At 47.4% G+C, this 17694-nt stretch overlaps 1 protein-coding gene across 4 annotated transcripts in view; it reads right to left on the reverse strand.

Moving 5' to 3' along the window:
• Positions 1-17694, reverse strand: part of LOC142570801 (retinol dehydrogenase 12-like) — a 193872-nt gene that overhangs the window by 11707 nt on the left and 164471 nt on the right. The window lies entirely within an intron of this gene.

Consider the following 17694-nt stretch of genomic DNA (forward strand, 5'->3'; position numbering starts at 1 on the left):
TCGGGAAATCCTTCCCTACTGAATATGGACATGAGACTGTGCATGATGGCTTCCGATGTGACGGAAGGCATAAAACAACTTCGGGCCACTTGGATTGATAGTCAACCATGACCAAAGCAAAACGAGCATACTGTGGAGCACGATCAAGAGGGTCTATTATGTCTATGGCTAACTTTTCCCATGGTCTTAATGGCCATTCGACAGGTTGTAATGGCGCAAAAGATGGTTTGGCAGATTTATCTGCTTGTTGGCACACAAAGCAGTTTCCCACAAGTTCCTCAACTTGCCTATCCATGTGAGGCCACCAGTAGATGCCTCTCAATCTGAGCTTGGTTTTCGTGATGCTAAGTGACCTTCATGAGCAATAGACAGGAGCGTCTGACGCAAGGAAGCAGGGGGAACGATACGTTCACCTCGGAGAAGCAGATTATCCATGTAGGACAATTCGGACTGTACAGCAGCATACGCCTGTAACTCTGGCGGAAGGTCCGCCGCAGTTCTCCATCCTTTTACTATTTTGTCTTTTAATGCTTGGCATACTGGATGTGCCTGTGTGGCTGCTTGGAATTCCTCCTTTGTAATACAAGATGAAACTAAAGACACTATTTCCTCATCTAGTGCTGGTTCACATTCGGGAGGGACAGGTAGGCGTGACAATGCGTCCGCAATGACATTTTGGTCACCTTTACAGTACTGAATGGAGAAATTGTAATACAGCAATCTTGCATTCCACCTTGAAATTCTTAATGGTCGTTGTCCTGGACCCTTTGAATAAAGCAATGTGACTAGAGCTTGGTGATCAGTTCGTAGAGTGAACTGTCGACCCCACAAGTAAACATGCCAATGTTCACACGCAAACAGACATGCCAATGCTTCCCGTTCGCCTACGGAGTACCATCGTTCTGCAGAAGATAACGTACGAGAAGCAAAAGCTACTGTACAGAGCTCATTTCCGCATTTTTGCTGTAGGACAGCTCCTATGCCAACGTCAGAAGCATCAACCGTCACAACAATAGGCAGATGCGGTTGAAACATGCGTACCATCGGGCGTCATGCAAGTACGTCTTTAATAGCCTGAAATCTGCATTCAGTATCCCGATCCCAGACAAAGGCTTGTCCTTGCCTTAGGAGTTTCCTTAGCGGTTCCCCTACGTCGGCATACTGCGGGATAAATTTAGCATAATATCCCGTGAGGCCCAGAAGTGAATGTAGAGCCTTTTTGTGCTTAGGCCTCCACGATTGCCTGAATTTTACTATCCATCGGCGAAATGCCGTTTGCGGAAATTTCATGTCCTAGGAAAGTTAATTCTGGGACACTGAATACGCACTTGTGGTCAACCTGCATGCCTGCATTACTTATCCTAGACAGGACTGTTTCCAAATTTTTGTCGTGGTCACGTTGAGAGTGACCCCATACAAGCACATCATCAAGGTAGCACAAGGTGCCTGGACAGTCTTTCAGAACAGATGACATGATCTGCTGTAAAGCGGATGGCGCGATGCCAAACCGAAACACACACGCTTGGAGCGGAAAAGACCGTCATGAGTTATAAAAGTAGTAAGCTCACGGCTTTTCTCGGATAATAAAACCTGATGATAAGCGGACTGCAAGTCCAACTTACTAAAGACAGTAGCACCAGCGAGTCGATGCAACAGTTCGTCAGCTATCGGTAGTGGAAAGGCGTCGATGATGATAGCCTTGTTTGTTAGGGTCCCGAAGATCGACGCAAAGTCGAATGGAATTGTCCTTCTTTCGAACGACGACGAGCGGAGAAATCCACTCGGACGCAGTGACTCGTTTGATGACATCAGCTGATTCCAGGCGTTGCAGCTCGGCGGAGACTAGCTCCCGCAGAACCAGAGGTAGAGGACGCAGTCTCGCTGAGACTGGTTGCACTGAAGCTCTGAGACGAACGTCGTGGACGAAGCCCTTTACAAGTCCCAATTGCCCTGAGAACAGATGGGCGAACTCTGTTGGAGCGTTGTGCGGAAGAGACGCAGGCTGAACGCTTGGGTCAGCTGGAAGTCCTGATACTTGACATGTGAGCGAAGACCCTTGAATGTCAATGCCCAAAGCTTGAATGGCATCTAAGCCTACAAGAGAAGTGCCTTGGTTCGTGACGTGAAATGTCACCACTGCAGCGTTGTTGCGATACTTGACGAGCACGGAGAAACGTCCTGAATGCAGAATTTCTTGCTGCGAATAATTCTTGAGTCGAAGGCTCGAAGGAGATAATGGAAAAACCTTGAAATGTTCTTCGTATAGAGAGCTGTTCATCAGCGACACTGTACCTCCTGTGTCCACGAGCAACCACGAGTGTAGTATTCGCAATGAGGACTTCGGCGCGAATTGTTGCCGGACGGAAATTCGGTGCTTGAATTGTAAGCACAAACCGGACTGTAGAGGCTGATTCTATATCAGCTGTAACGGAAACAACCTGCGTTCGAGCAGGAGGCTGTCGCGCCGTTCGGCTCCTCGAACGGCAAACCGAAGCGTAATGTCCCACTTTTCCGCACGCACGGCAGGTAACGTGCTTTGCCGGACAGGCTAGATCGGATGCGATGTGGTGAGGTGAACCACATCGGTAGCAATGGGGTGCGAATTCTCGACTGGCTTCGCAGAGTTCGGGCCGGGCGTCACGTTGGCCGGCCGCTCGAGGATGCGGCTATCCGCCACGCCGTTGATCGCCATCTTGCAGGCGCAGGGTCGAGGGAGAAGGGCGCCGGGGACAGCCATCTTGCGCGCCCGGGCGAGGAAGGAGATGGCTGGCGACGCCATCTTGGCGTTGCGTCGAGACGCGCTGAATAGACGAGCTGCTGAAGAATTGAAGATCCTTGTCAACTTGCTCCACGCTTCGTCCGATTTCCTCGGCTTTCTTGAGCGTGAGGGACGATCCTTCGTATAGTAGCCGTTCTCGTAGTCTTTTTGATGTGACGCCTTGGAGGATTTGGTCACGAAGAGACTCGTCGTGCCAAGCACCGAACGCACAAGCAGGCGCTAGCCTTTGTAGCGCGGTGACGAAGTCCTGGAAGGTTTCCCCAGGTAGCTGCTTCCTGTCCCGGAAGATAATGCGGTGCACCAGGGGATTGGAGCTTTCTTCGTAGTGCTGGTCGAAGATGCGAAGAATGTCTTCGAACGTAGCGGCCGTCTGCTCCGTTTGCGACGCGAGGTCATAGTAGAGACACTGCCCCTCAAAGCCTAAATTACTCACTCAGTAAAGTGGCTTTCTTCCTCTCGTCTTGTAATGCTTCGCATCCGGTCGCCTGAAGAAACGTGCAAAAAGAACGTTTCCATGTGAGCCACGGTACCGAAGGAGTACCGGGTAATGCAAGGAAAGGCGGCATGGGTGGTGCGAACGCCATGCTGGGCACGGAGAACAAAGGCGACGAAGTTGCGGTGGATGACGTCGAAGTGGACGTAACGTCTTGCATGCCGGAAGCAGGGGAGCAGCAGAAGTAGAAAAGCAAGGGGACGTAAAAAGTAAAGTGAGCTGTTTACCTCGTCGCCAGTTTGTTGTAGCTTCGACGGGGCGGCCGGACGAAAGGGTTACGGCATGAGGCCTAAACGGCCGGGGCGCGCAGCGCCGCAAGAAAGAGCCGCACTGCTCCAGTCGGGGACCAGACAAAGAATGAATGTCTATTTCTGAGGAGGCAACTTACAGGAGGCAACTTACAGCGTTTGGCGCTGAGTGGTGCCCTGATGTAAAGACCCAAAACCGAAACCAGAAGTTAACACAGGATACGACAGATAGGCCGCAAACAACTCAACAAACGCCGTCCCGTGATAAGACTGATCGACCACCGTGAAAAGATGGCCATATTGAAGAATTGTCGCAAGCTGAAAGGGAAAGATGTCTCGATTTCGGAAGATTTTTCAGCCCCAACCAGACTAAAACGTCAGACACTCTGGCAGAGCACCTCAGAATTGAGAAAAGCAGACGGCAAAGCCCAGTTGGTCTACGACAAAATAAAAATTGATTACGAACTGTTCGAATGGGATGCTTCAGAAAATAAAAGGGTTCCTGTAATAAAGCCTGACGCCAGCAAGAAACAATGAACTGAAACTGGCAATAAGCAACCATTTTGTTGCCTGAACCTTAGTGCTTGTAGCATTATGAATAAGTGCGAAGAAATGAAAAACATCATTCTGACATACAAACCACATTTAATAATAGTAACGGAGACTTGGCTGCACAGTGACATCAGCGACGATGAGGTAACGCCACCGGGCTACCAAATTCACCGCACCGATAGGGATTCCCGAGGCGGTGGCGTCGCAATTATCTTTCAAGAAACGCTACACGTGGAGAAGCTTTCTGGCGTACCTGGTATCGAGAACCTAATTTTAAAACTCTTTCTTGATAGTAGTAGTAACAGGGTTTTATAGGCCGCCTAACTCAGGCAATTCCTTTTTTGATAAACTTAATGAATTTTTATGCGCTAGCAAAAGTTATTCTTGGAATTTGATTCTCGGTGGCGATTTTAACGTGCCGTCCATAAACTGGAACAGTAAATTCCCCTACCCCTTATGCAGCTCTGCCGAGCCTTTTGTTGATATTATCCTTTTCCATGACCTAACACAATTAGTTACCGAGCCAACACGGATAGAAGGGGAAACCATGTCTATTTTAGATCTTTTTCTTGTCAGCAATAGCATCCTTAATCGCAGTCCTAAAACGTATGTTCTTGAACGTATATCCGATCATAAGATGTTAAGTTTATATGTAGATTTGATTTGTATAAAGAAAAGCAAGAAACAGGCATCTATGGTACCGATTTTAGCGCGTTCTGATGATGCGAGTATATTGGACCAGCTCGATATCTCGTTTTCACAATTTGTTGTCCTCTCTGAGTCTGGGGAAATTTCAGTTGATGACGTGTGGCTTTTCTTCAAAAACCTTGTTTTAAGTTACATACAAGATTTCGTACCATGCCGAGTGAAGTGTGTGCAACGCTCAAACCCATGGATGACTGAAGACATTGTACGCTTGGGACGAAAGACGAAAATTATACGAGACAAACTTCGTCGTAGTCCCTCCGCAGATACCGCGCAAAAACTTTCCGACATGCGCAGACAGTTAAAACACACTACCAAAAGGCTAAGGAACATTATCACAGTGTAACTGTGAAAAACTTTCTTCTTTCGTCCCCGACAAAATTTTGGCATCATTTCAAACAAAAGGAGAGTACGATATCGAATCTATGTATTGATGATAGACCTGTTACGGATCCATTTGCCATTGCGAGTTCATTCATTGATTACTTCTGTTCAGTGTTCACGAAAGATGACGGCAATCAGCCACACTTTACCCTACCTCACGAATGTCCTGCTATAGGTGACGTATCAATAACTGAGGAAGGCGTTTTCTCCCTTCTTTTGGAAGTGGACAGCAAAAAATCCCCTGGAATAGACGGCATACCGAATGCCTTCCTCATTAGGTATGCCGAATGGTGCTCGAAATATTTAAACATAATATTTAAAGAATCCTTACGGCGAGCAGAACTTCCACTTGATTGGAAGTATGGAAGAATTGTCCCCGTTCCTAAATCACAAAATCCATCACATATTGCGATATACCGGCCTATCTCCATTTTATGCACATGTGTGAAGACACTTGAACATATCCTTTTCAAACATATATCGTAGTTTCTTGAAAATAACCTGATCGATTCCAGACAGCATGGTTTTCGCAAGAACCTGTCAACGGTAACACAGTTGCTCGAAGCCGTTCATGATTTTGCGGCATCATTAGATAAGCAAAGCCAGGTAGACATAATATTCTTAGATTTCGAGAAAGCCTTTGACCGCGTGTCCCATCCTAAACTGCTTCTCAAAATGAAATTAATATTCAAGAACACTTCATTAATATCCTGGATAGAAGCATATCTTTCATTGCGATAGCAGAGTGTTTCCATCGACAGCATTAGTTCCAGCCCGGCCCCAGTTTTGTCAGGCATACCGCAGGGATCCATCCTGGGACCACTGTTCTTTTTAATTTTTATTAATGACATTACTCGAGACATACCAGGGAAAACTAAGTTGTTTGCTGACGATTGTATATTGTATAATGTAATTCAGTGTCCGAATGATCAGGCTCTTCTAAATTCATCTCTATCTAAAATAGACCGTTGGTGTTCTGAGTGGCAAATGAAGGTAAATGTGAAGAAAACCGTATCAATGACAATAAGAAGAAAACGCACTCTCCTACACTTCCAATATTCAATAAATGGCCGCAGTCTTTCTTCAGTAGAGAGTTATAAATACTTGATTGTCATGATCACGTCTGATCTCAGGTGGAACACACATATTAACTACATACAAAAAAAGGCCATGAAGAAGCTTGGGTATCTGAAACGTTCCCTACGTCAGTCGACAGAAGAAATAAAGTTACTGGCATATAAAACATTTATTAGGCTGATTCTTGAATATGCTTCCGTCTTGTGGGACCCATTTACTGATGTTAACATAAGAAAACTCGAAATTGTCCAAAGAAAAACAATATTATTCGTCTTTAATTTATACAGCTGGCACACATCTCCTACTCAGCTGCTAGAAAAAGCTAATTTAGAAACACTTCAACTAAGACGTCATCGTGATAGGTTGAAATATATGTATTTAATATATCATGATAATCTGCGTATCAATAAGGAATTGTACATTCAACAGGTGACTCGCCGGTCCATACGAGGAAATCACTTGAAAAAAGTTAAAGAATTCGCCTGCAGAACTGATTGCTTCAGTAATTCATTTTTTTCCGCGAACTATCCGAGAATGGTACCGGCTCAGTGCACACATTGTCGCGAAACCCACCATACAGTCATTCTTAAGTGCTTTATAATTGTCCCATCAGCCTTCGATTTTCAGCAACGCTTATCATCTCGCGACATATGCTACGGCTCTCCCGCAGAATGCTTCGATAAGTGATGAATTAAAGCAGTTTATCATATCGTGCGGCGTGCATGGGCAGCTTGAATGGTCCGCGTTCTTATCTAATTTTTTCTTGTCAAGCACTCCGTCAATATATCAGTACACAATTTTATATCTGTAGCACGGGTTTGTATGCAGCGACGTGCAAACTATTGGTCTTTCGCTGCTTTTCAGTGCGATGTGTGAGCCTTGCGTAATGCGTTCTTCTTATTTTTGATCATTTCTTCGTATGTACTGTCCACTCCTGCCCACGGCCTTCTCTGAAGGCTGGCAGTGTTTATCAAATAAATAGAAAAAAATTCCAATTTGTATTCTGTAAATAGACGTAAGCCTACATTAGCTTTACTTCAAATTACCGCCGCTTAAAATAAACACGTGAAGAACCGCCTAATCTTAAGAAGCAGTCAAATAAGCAAGTTGTGTTTGTAGAACCTAATTGCAGTATTAGTTAAGTCCTCGTGTTACTGCCGAGCGCTTCTGTGAAGAAACGCAAAAATTTGATATTACACCATAAACTACTCGTCGTGAGCAAACCAGTTTTAGCGGATTGTAACTGCTGTAGAAGTCATATATAGCCAGTGACTGTAACATACTTGTTGCACCGCGGCAGGTATGGTGTCATAACTGGATTCTTATTTTCTCTATTTTTGCGGTTGTCGATTGAAAAACCTGCAATGGGCGGGTCTGCGCTCCTTCGGCTGGTACTGTAGCGTTGCCTTCGAGAGCTGCATTGTCGCCTTAGAAATAAGTTCTTTGAATAAATTTTCACAAATGAAGACGTCGTAAAAATATATTTGAGACGACCGCCATAAGTATACAAGCAGAGAGAACGAGGGCGAGCAAACTAAAACACCGCAGAAAGCGCCCGGACACCGCCCGAACTGTAGCCATAGAGTTTCTCACTATGACACCTAGAGGGAAATCTGGCGCCACCGTCTATGGGAGTTTCTTAAGGGGGCACCGTGCCTTCATGGGAATGACGGTATACGTGTCTGCGAGGCTCGTGTTGGCTGGTGTTGTAAGAGGCTTCGTCTAAAACGTGGATATGGCTACACAAATAACACGTTCTCAAAGTAATATCTTCATGAAATGTTTTTATTCACGCATATTACTTCTTTACTCACCTACAATGCATGACCAAGCGAAGAAAAGCAAGAACAGACGACCAACTGTTTCAAAGCGAGCGCGAACCTTATCGTCTGTCCTCCAACTTTAGCGGCCCGCTGATACTTTTTACGTAACATATAGCCGTACACGCAATAACAAGTTCCTATAGTTAAACAAAACATGTTTTCGCGTAATAATAAAGGTAAAACAGCTTTTTACGTGCTGTTTTAGAAGAAAATGAATCATTGTGACAGACGGAACGGTAGTTGCCAAGCGCGTCTTCAGAGTGTCCTGTCTCTCCGAGAACGATGCCAATCCGAAGTCACAATATACCGCCATTCCCATGCATACCACAGCGCAGCAGCGCCAGATTTCCCTCTAGGTAACGTAGTGAGAAACTCTATGACTGTAGCAGACGACAGGCGCGAGTCCTTGCCCTGACGTCACGCGAGCGGCGGTCGCAGCGCCCCTGTAGTTCGTTCCGGGGGCTAATAGGCTCTCGAGGCTGATTGGCGATCCTGAACACTTGTTCCTTTGCCAGGGTATATTGATCATTATCTTTGTCTTCTGCATAATAATTTTCAGCGCTACTCTTACACTTCTTTCTGTTAAGGCCCTCAAGCATTTGTTGGAATTTGTCCGCAGTGTCGCTGAATGGGACAATGTCATCTGCAAACCGAAGGTTGCTGAGATGTTCGCCGTTGATCCTCACACCTAAGCCTTCCTAGTTGAATAGCTTGAATACTTTTTCCAAGCATGCAGTGATTAGCATTGGAGAGATTGTGTCTTTTTGCCTAACCCCTTTCTTTATGGGTATCTTTTTACTTTTTTTTGGAGAATCAAGGTAGCTCTGGAATCGTTGTAGACATTTTCCAAGATATTTACGTAAGCCCTCTGTACTCCTTGATTACGTAATGGCTCTGACTGCTCGTATTCTACTGAATCAAATACATTTTCGTAATCTATGAAAGCCATATACAGAGGCTATTTGTACTCTGCAGATATCTCTATTTAAATTGTGGGGCTTTACGTGCCAAAACCACTTTCTCATTATGAGGCACGCCGTAGTGGAGGCCTCCGGAAATTTCGACCACCTGGGGTTCTTTAACGTGCACCTGAATCGAAGTACACGGGTGTTTTCGCATTTCGCCCCCATCGAAATGCGGCCGCCGTGGCCGGGATTCGATCCCGCGACCTCATGCTCAGCAGCCTAACACCATGCAGATTTCTCTATTACCTGACTGATGGCATGAATGTGATCCATTGTAGAGTATCCTTTCTTGAAGCCGGCCTGCTCCCTTGGGCGACTGAAGTCACGCGTTGCTCTTATTCTATTGGAAAATATCTTCCTGAATATTTCATAAAATACTGCAAGTAGGCTAATCGGTCTATACATTTCCGATTTTTTAACGTCTCCTTTTTTCTGGATTAGTATAATGTTTGGCATCCTACCAGTTCTCTGGGACCCTTGAAGCCGTTAGACATGTTGCATAAAGGGCGGTAAGCTTTTCAACCATGATGTGCCCTCCATATTTGGTTAAATCGACTGTTATTCCATCTTCTCCTGTCGCTTTTCCCCGTTTCATGTCTTTCAAGGCCCTTTCAACTTCATCTCTAGTTATAGGAAGAGCCTCTGTAGCCTGCTCATCCCTACTTCGAATGGAGGTATGGTGCCTGCTCTGGGTATTGTAGAGGTCAGTATAGAATTCTTCCATCGCTATTATTATATCTTGGAAATTGCTGATGATGATAATCATAGGCAAAAGCATAATGATAAGCGAAATTGGTGATAGTTAAAGAAATGTTATGCATGAAAGAAAAGTAACACGGCATAAGACGCTTTTGTCCTTCTTACCCCTTGTGACAATTGGCTTAGAAGGCCGTTAGCCTTGTGCTTATCTGCTCATGTGGTGTCACCCTGCAGTTGCCTGTCACTGAGTGTCTGAAAACGTGAGTTAAAGGAAAATCTCGTGCCACTATGCGACAATCTTAACCTTGTGCCACCCTCGCGGGATATGTGTGGTTCAATAGTAGTTCGGCTTCTCTCAAATGTGGCTTGACCTGAAATATATTCATGGTGGCACAAATAAAACCTCCTTAGAGTGAAACCTTCACAAATATTTTGGTCAATCGTGATTTCACAATTCCTTAAAGGGAAGCTGAAAAGTTTTCCAGAAAAAATGAGTGAACATCTGTACGTAATGGTTTTCAACCATCCGAATTCGAATATCGTATCGAAATTGAGCGAAAGAAAGCGCAAATATATTTTATTTCGACCAAAAGTGCAGCAGCGGACACGCCCAGCTCGCGCGTCTCGTTTCCGCCTGTAATTGGTCGGGCACCTCGTGACGTCAACACTAGTGTTCGTCCGAACCGACCGCTGCCGCTACACATGACGCGCGGTGCCAGGTAGTTTGGTGCTGTTTTTCTGAGACGGTAAAGGAAAATTTAGAGAGACTGCGTTTTTCTGAGGAGTTCGGCGTTACTCCCTACATGTACGAGCCGATTGCGAAGAGCCGGCCTCTCGAAGAAGCAAACGATGCTGGTGCGAGCAGTGCTTTCGACGCGAACGAAAGCGAAGTCTTGGGATCTCCTCGTGTTGGAAAAGCTCTTTGGTGAGTATGTTTTTTGCAAAGCGATCTAGTGATCTCGCCGATCTTTCACCGATCTAGTGAGCTCGTTTCCGGTCAAACAACTGTAGGGTTGTGTTCCTGCATGTATCCTCGTGGAACCTAAGCGGGGATGCGATCGTCGGCATTTGTGCGCTGTCCAAAGCTGTCGGCAATCTGCAAAGACGGTTTAAACGCGTGAAAAGCTTCCCGGTTCATGCAATACGTGTAGTGACCTTAATCTGTGCGCCATATGCACACTACTCGTAACCGAAGTCGTAAAGGCGGCGAATTCCGTCGGCTACGTGAGACGGTCGGTTTCTCGCTGTGCGCAAGAGAAGAAGGGAGCGTAGTGTCCTGGCGTGCGCCGGCTTTCCAGCACATGCAAACTCTACATTTGCACTGCGTTATGGTAGCTGCATGCAATCTGTTTGACAACACACGTGCAAATAGAAAATTTGCGGCGCTTTGGGACGAAACCTGCGTCAAGGGCGGGAGATAAACATGCACCTTCCGTTCAGTGTGATAACACGGAGGAGCTCGCAGTAAATCACAATCCAGGTTTGGGCGAGTTCGTGTATTCATAAGACCTTCCAACACCAGTTATCATCAGTCAGTCCGCACTCGTGCCGTCTTTGTTTTCGTTGTTCCGATATTTTCGCGCTTGTGGGAAGTAATGGAAGACAACATCGTCGCGGCCGCTGGTGTTTGTGCAACCGTAGGCTGCACAGAAAGCCGGCATGATCGGCCCACCACTTCAGTTGATGCTGCGCACGTTGACTATACCACTCTACATACACGCAGAAGCACCAACAAAGGAATGCAGGGTCGATCGAAGCAGAATACGATGGCACGCACGCAGAAACAAGCACGGTCAGGCACGGTCGCGGAGGCTGCGAAGGAACGGAACACTAGTGTTGACGTCACAACACCGCGGTTTCCGGTCTCCGCTCGCATCGTCAGCGTCCGCAGCAGCGCGCGGCATTCGACGGGGGGCGGAGCTACAGCACAATTTTAACCGACGATTACGTCGCTCCTAATTGAAAAAAAAACCCAAATTTTACCTACATGGTTTATAAGGTTCCCGCATCCGTATATGAGCGTCTTATTGAATTCGACAGACTCTTCAGCTTCCCTTTAATCTTACATACCTATAGCAGATGTGTGAGCAACTAAAATTGAACCATGAGCACTGTCGCTCGTGCGTTCGTTCGTTCGTTCTGGCTATTCGACAATCATCGACTATGGTTTCCGCACATTCTTTCTTTCGCATTGGGGCCGTTCCGCTGATTAAATATCATTGAAACTTGCCGAGTCCTTAGAATATACGCATCCTTATCGAGGAGAATTTAACGAGGCCCTAGCAGTCGTCGTGAACATTCATGACGCTACCAATGAACTTTTGTTTAAGGGCGCAGCTCCTAAGCCCACGGTGAGCGTCGGCGTGCCGCGCGAACGAGCGCAGGCGAAAGTGAAAGCGAGCGCGGAGCGCACGCGAAACAACGGCGCGCGAGGAGGAAATTCGAGGAGGAGCGGAGGAGATGTAGCCTGCGCGTGCGCAGAGTTGCCGGCGGTCACGGCATCCGCCGCCGCGTGGGCGAACTCAACTGCGCTAGGGGACCAGGGTGCCGTGAGGACAAGCACGTCATAATTGGATTTCTCCGCTCTTTCTGCGCATGCGCGAGGAGCAGTAGTTGCGAGAGAAATGTGGGGACTTTTGGTGCTTAAAGTTTCTTCGCCTAGGTACTACGGGGTAGAAAGTTCTTAGCTCCGTTTGTCCCTAGCCGAGCTGGCAGCACAGAATTGACGCAATGTGTGGCCGGCAAGGCGAAGCCGTGTCCGAGGCGAGTTTGTTGCTATTTTGTTGAGGCGGTAGCATGTTAAATTTTTATAGTCGCAGGGGGATACGTTTGGAAGTGAGGTGCCTTCTCGGATGACTTTAGTGGCAAAGCATTACATCGTGCTGATGCATTGTTCATTAGTGTCGTTGAGCAAGGTCAGCATACCGCACACTTCAGGAGATTCGCGGTAACGGAAACAGTTTATGAATTCGACTGCCGTGCCAATGCGAGCTTGCTGTCGCTTTTTTTTTTTTTGCGGCGGTAGCATATTACCTTCTGATAGTCGCAGGGGGATACGTTTGGACGCGAGGCGTTTCTCGGATGACTTTATTGGAAAAGCATTATGTCGTGCCGATGCATTGTTCATTAGTGTCGTTGAGCATACCACACACTTCAGGAGAATCGCGGGAACGGAAACAGTTTATAAATTCAACTGTCGTGCCGATGAATTAGTTCTTAATGTAACTGAGCATACAACACACTTCGACATTCGTGGGAATGGAACATTTTGTACTCTGTATGTGAAAGTACTAAAACTTGCGTCGCCATGCAATCTGAGCCGCACATCGTTGTCAGCGCTGTACAGCCACACTGGCAAAATACTACGCCCTGCGGATGAATACGGAACAAATGTATGCTAAAGAAAAACGGTCGTCATGCAATTTCATAGCAGTAGACCCTTGTGAAAGCTGTACAGTGACACTGCATGATACTGGCTACGTGGTTTGTGCAATCAGCCAGCTGTTCTAGATTCAGAAAAGACTTAAGACAAGAGGAAAACTTGTAAAACTACAAGACGGCAACCTGATTTGGTAAATCATAGTTTGGATGCTTCCAGTAGAAGCACCTGCACGAACGGAAACTAAGTTGCGAAGCAAAAGTTGGACTTCAGAAATTAAGTGCGTCAACATTACACCAACGATAAACGGAATTCCACTACACGGATGACTTGCCTTGTATGAAAACATTGTTTTCACCTTTTGCTCCCCAGTTTGCCACATAAGCATTGCGGATTAAGTCGAAGTCTCACTGTTTAGTGCAATGCGTTTGTCACTGGCTGACCACAAGTTAATCGCTTCGAGTTAATCGAGAAACACAAGGTATTCGTGGCGGAACAGCTTAAGGCAGTCTCGAAGGCTGTTCCAACCAAAAAACGCGCAATTGCGATAGGAGCGGGTTCGGCAAAAACTAAAATAAGCCACGGAGTAACAGAATCCGACGGCTCGGACACGGAAACGTCACGGGCTTAAAATAAGAGTGGGAAACATGGCTAATCACGCTAAGAAAGCACAACGAATACAAAATTCAGACCAATTAGAGATATGGCAATGGAACTGCCGCTCCTTCTCCAGGAAAGCAGCAGTGTTCCACCAGTTTATCAAAAACTCCGGAATCGCTCCGGATGTAATATGTCTGCAGGAGGTGGGGACCAAGCCGGCCAAACTGCAGGGATACTACACTCTGAGCGATCCTCAAAATTCGAAGGTCGCCACGCTGGTGAGCAAGTCGATAAACGCTCAATTATTAACACTTCCGCAAACTGAGGGAGAGACTAATTCCATTGTTATCAGTGTGATGCCAAGGAAACGAAGTAAAGCACACACACTAATCACAAATCTGTACAGTCCTCCCAAAAGCAAAGGGGACGACCTACCCCACATTCTCTCAGCAACAAAAGATTTAGCGGGCACCAGGGATAAGGCGGTGATAGTGGGTGACTTCAATGCACCCCACATACTATGGGGATACGCGAAAACGTCGCCCAAAGGGTTCCTACTCGAGCGCACCGCAAAGGCCTTGGGCTTACGGGCAATCAATCAGATCGGCAAACCGACGCGCACAGGTAACAGCGTCAGCAGAGACACGGCGCCCGACCGTGCCTTTACAGTTAACATCAGAGACGCACAATGGGTTTCCTTTGACGAAAATTTGGGAAGCGATCACGACATAATCCGAATAGCGCTCTCCACGCCCAACATACGGAGAAGATTAGGAATGACTAAATTAACTGACTGGCCTCGTTATAGACAACTCCAGAGAGCGCTGGAGGATTCGGATACAGCCCCGACCAACATGCGAGAATGGACTGAATTCCTTCGACGAGCACACGGGGACACCACTAAAGCCATTGAGCGTACAGCGGAGGTGCCGGTGATAGACTCTCACCTGGTCAGCCTATGGGAAGAGAGGCGGAAACTGGCCAAGAGGTGGGAAAGGCAACGTCTAAACAAACACCTGAGACAACGCATCGCTCTCTTGGCAGAGCAAGCCCAAGGCCATGCCAACGAGCTCGCTAAAAACGAGTGGGCGACGTTCTGTGGAACCCTGTCAGGAACTCTTGGAACGACCAGTACGTGGCGAATACTACGAAGCATGCTAGACCCGATGAGCACGCGTACTGAGAATAACAAGAAGCTCCAAATTATAGCCGACAACTTCGAGGGTACAGACCAAGATCTCGTCCATGCGCTTCAGAAAAAGTACATAGGACCCTCACCTGCCACGGGATCGTCGTACGCGAGGAGACAATACGCGGGGGAAGCGAACCCTAAATTAGACGAAGATATAACGTACGCGGAAGTGTATGAGGCGGCACAATCCGCGGTTAAAAACTCGGCACCGGGCCCAGACTCGATCACAAATGCAATGATTCGAAACATGGATTCGGTAGCCCTAGCGAAAATCACAAAGACATTTAATAGCGAGTGCTGGGCCAAGGGAGACTTGCCCCAAGAGTGGAAATAGGCTAAAATAATCATGATCCCCAAACCAAAAAAGAATCCCTCGATTGATACACTACGGCCGGTGTCGCTCACGTCCTGCCTAGGTAAGCTCTATGAAAGGGTTATCCATAGCAGATTGCAGCGATACCTGGAAGAGCGGAGCTGGTTCCCGGACTCCATGATAGGATTTCGCACGGGTTTATCTTGCCAGGACGCGTTCCTCCTACTTAGAGACGAAATTCTAACTAATATACCGTACGGCGACGAGAGACTAGTCCTAGCACTAGACCTGAAAGGAGCCTTCGACAACATCTCTCACGCCGCAATATTGGAGGAACTCGAACTCGCGGGTTGTGGTGAGCGCACATACAATTACTTAAGAGCGTTTCTTTCCAACCGCAAGGCGAGCATCAGTATAGGCCAAATAACTTCGGATTTATTTAAAATGCCTGACAAAGGAACACCTCAAGGAGCTATTTTATCTCCTCTTCTCTTCAACATAGCGATGTGTCACCTCGCGCGCGATCTGGATCGTATACCCGACCTAGGTTACACGCTCTACGCGGACGACATCACGCTGTGGACGAGCAGAGGTTCACTAGGGGATAAGGAATATGCGCTCCAAAGCGCATTATTAGCGGTGGAGAAGTTTTCTAGATGGAGTGGCCTGAAGTGCGCACCCGAAAAATCTGAGGTTATCCGGATACACGCGAAAGGCTACAAATCCAGAGGATCCATTAACATCGTGGTTGAGGGCCAATCAGTCCGAGAGGTACCCACGATGCGAGTCCTGGGTTTGTGGCTTCAGAGCGACGGGAGAGCAGTACAGACACTCAAGACCCTCAAATCCACAGCCAACAACATAGCCCAAATGATACGTCGCGTGACGTATCGAAAAGCGGGAATGCGAGAAGACGATACCCTAAGGCTCGTACAGGCCTTAGTGGTTAGTCGAATAACGTATGGCTTACCGTACCAAATCCTGAACAGGGAGGAGGAAAAGCAGGCTAACACAATAATCCGAACCGCTTTCAAAGCTGCTCTGGGCCTGCCTAAATGTACTTCAACGGAGCTCATGTTAGCTTTGGGAGTGCACAATACTTTCGACGAACTGAGGCAAGCCAACCTGATGCGACAGAGAGAGCGCCTCAGCTTCACAAAAACTGGTAGGGCAATATTGGCTAGACTGAATATCCCAGCATACCCCATTTATCTCACAGAGCAGGCCGTGCCTCTCCCTCTTTCGATGAGATCCAAAATTACAGTAGCCCCAATTCCAAAGAATATGCATCCCGAGTACAACAAAGAAAGGCGCAAAGCACGCGCACAACACATTCAATCAGCGTACTCTAATAACCATAGGTACAACACGTACTACACGGACGCAGCTCTGTATGCAGAGGCGACCGGGCAGCGCTGCCAAAGGAGGTACGCCCTGGCAGTCGTGAACACTAACAGCCAACAGCAAATTACCGCGTCGGCCACGGCAGGATCTCCCACCTCGGCTGAAATATTAGCAGTGGCGATCGCACTCGCCCACGCGGAGCGTTCGCAAAGGGACTCGGTCGTGGTCACGGACTCCCAGGAGACATGTCGCATGTTTCTCAAGGGGCACGTGACTGCGGCTAGCCTCGCGATAATTCCCAAATCCTTCAACCACCATCATCGCCTACTCTGGTGCCCGGGCCACGCGGGGGTACAGGGGAACGAAAAGCCTAACGCGTTAGCTCGAGGGTTCACTAACCGAGCGACGGCGTCCTCTTCTAACCCCAACCACCCGCACTATCCCTCACAAAATTCCACCAATTTAAATGCCAAAGACATCCTTGCTCATCAGCGTGGAGTCCGCAGAAAATACCCGCCGCCCCACCCACAACTTAACTGGGAAGAGGCCGCCGATTGGCGTAAAATACAGACCGGGGTGTTCCCCCATTTAAAATTGCTAAACGCCATGTATCCCACTCGTTATAGGGCCAACTGTCCTTGGTGCGGTGGCATACCTACCCTAATACACATAACCTGGGAGTGCACTAAGTACCCTCATAGGCCAAATACAAGTAGGACAATGGAGCAGTGGGAGGCACAGCTCGCCCGCTCCGACCTGGCAGGACAAAAGTCCTTAATTAGCCAGGTCAGGCAGGCGGCAGAGGCCAGTGGGGCCCTGGACTGAGAGGCTCCGACCACCCCTCCTTCAAATCTTTACAATTGCAATAAAGTTTCTCTCTCTCTCTCTCTCTCAGCTCCTACTTTGTGACTGATGAGCCGGTTGTGCTTACATAGGTGCGGATCCACCTCCAGATGGTCATCACTGAATTGCATTTTTTTTTTTTTTTACAGGAGCGAGGACATCTGCATAAATAGTGTTTTTTGACTGACTGCGGACAGGTTACCAGGCTTTTTATCAATCTTTTAAATCACCCACACAGGCGTACGTTATCGTCTTCATTCAGTAAAGAGGGGTAAACATCGACAAAATGAGGCAGCTC

This window comes from Dermacentor variabilis, chromosome 2, assembly GCF_050947875.1.
Source record: "Dermacentor variabilis isolate Ectoservices chromosome 2, ASM5094787v1, whole genome shotgun sequence".
NCBI lineage: Eukaryota > Metazoa > Arthropoda > Arachnida > Ixodida > Ixodidae > Dermacentor > Dermacentor variabilis.